Raw genomic sequence first — 2,196 nt, 5'->3', positions numbered from 1 at the left:
TGAATGGCTATGCCTTCACTTTTATTTTATTCTCCATTGCTAATACTTCTCTCTCCTTTCATTTGTTATTATTATATAAAATAAAACAAATACTTATTGTACAGGAGCTTAGTCTCGACGAGGGTAGAGGCGAATCGGACTGCGATAGGAATCATGAAATCAAGGGACTGACACATGTTTTAACATCACATCAAAAAGTTGAAGATAATTGATTAATACAAGATAAAAGAATAAAAAATAAAAAAAATATTTAAATTTAAAGAAAGATGGTGGCTAAATGGCTATGTAACTTGCTTGGCTAAAGTCAATGCAGGGTTGATAGAGTCGTAAGATCCATTATTCTTAGTGAAGAGGTCATGGGTTCGACCCTTGCGTACAATAAAGCTCACTCTGAGGATGTATTCAAGGTGCACACAAGCTGACCCGGATGACAAAAAAAAAAAAAAAAAAGGAAAAAAAGAAAGAAAACCCATTAAATTTAGATCGTCCATAAAAAACGGTTGAGATTTACTTGTAGGATTTATTTATACAACCATTCAGCTTTATTTATGCCTAAAGTTAATTATAACACTTTGAAGTGCTTTGTGTGAATATGTACCACACATCAAAAAAAAAAAATAGACTAGATAAAATTCCAACCGTAAATAGTCATTTTTCCTTTGTGGGTGTGGTGTTTTTTTTTTTTTTTTTTTTTTTTTTTTTGAGATTGAAAGAAAAAACCTTTTGATTTTTTCGAACATTTGACTTACTTAAAATGGAGTCAAGACTCGGGTTGAGTCACTTACCTAGCTAATGTAACATATGAGTCACAAGTTAATGGTTGACAGTGAAGCTCAATTAATATCCATGTTAAATGACCAAAATACCCTCTTAATAAATAAAAAAAAATATTAAAATACCCTTATTTCTCATCCAATTTCTACACCCTTCTTCCTCATCCCACCCAACCCGTTTCTTTAAACCACCATCACCGACAACCACTGCCACCATTCAAGGCACCATTGCAAGAAATCATCCACCACTGGCCGATCACCAGAAACCACCTACCACTCTCTCTCCCCCAACCCCCAAACCTAAAGATGAAGATGAAGAAAAAGGAAACGCTAAGCAGATGGTAGGCTTTAAAGATCAAATTAGGGAATGAATTTTGGTCTCACTGAACTGGTTCCTAAGCTATCAAGATCAAGAACAGGTCCCAATTTGGCACTAATCACAGTTTTTGTTTTTTCCCCTTTAAGCCCGAAATCCTAAATTGAATTGGGTTTGAGCAAAGCAAAAAGTAAAACAATTAGAATTATCTAGAAGTAAGTAAAAAGATATGGATACCCGTAGAAGAAATGGAGGAGAGGACCAAAGGAGAGGAAGGGGGGGGAGGGGGTGGAGATTGTTTGTTGTGGCCTTGATATAACAGGCATATTCATCGTAAGAGGAGAGTAGGACAAAGCGGTAGAAGGTATCCATGTGGATCAAAGGGGGAAAATTATTGTCATGATTTTCTTCTTTGTCATTGTTGATCGCCTAGAGAGGTGAAGAACTAGGGTTTGTTGTTGCAGTTGCTAAGATGAAATGAGGTGTCAATAAGAAGTGCCTGAAACAACAAAGATATAAATTTGTTCACTCTATTCATTTTTATTTTTGGTAGAATCATTCTTTCCATTCTACACATAACTTTAGGGTTGGCCATCAAGATTAGCTTGCTTGCCTTAATGTCATAAGATCAAAGAGATTCGAAGCTATTAATTCTCAAGTTCTAATATATGTTTTATATGCAGCTATAGTTGTGAAATCCAACCCCAAACCTAGCTTGGACACCCTATTTGTTTTGGATAAAAAAGTGACTTGTGGGTGTTTGACCTTGAAATGGGACCTTGAGTTCAGTGTGGATATGTTTAGAAGGTCCTAAGAAGTCAAGTCAGACCTCTCCCTTTGTGTAGATCCGAAGACCCGAAGTGAAGGAAGAAGACCTTGCGGGCCATCTCAAAAGAAGACATGGTGTTTGGCCAAAAACCCATGGAGATTGATGATGGAGTTCTCTTTTTGAAAACCTTATATGAATTGGAGATGAACTGCACCTTGATGTTTTAGAGCTTAGTTGATGGACCTAAAGCCTAGTTGGACATGGTTTGAAAGTACTCCTCTGTGCTAGGAAAGTCATTCGTTGAGTTGGGAGAAACCCACTTGTGTTTGAAGTGGATT

The sequence above is a fragment of the Hakea prostrata genome, chromosome 4 (assembly GCF_041222555.1).
Source record: "Hakea prostrata isolate BN-2017 chromosome 4, UWA_Hpros_2, whole genome shotgun sequence".
Taxonomy (NCBI): Eukaryota; Viridiplantae; Streptophyta; class Magnoliopsida; order Proteales; family Proteaceae; genus Hakea; species Hakea prostrata.
The sequence above is the reverse complement of the archived record's forward strand: the minus strand, read 5'-3'. Positions refer to the sequence as shown.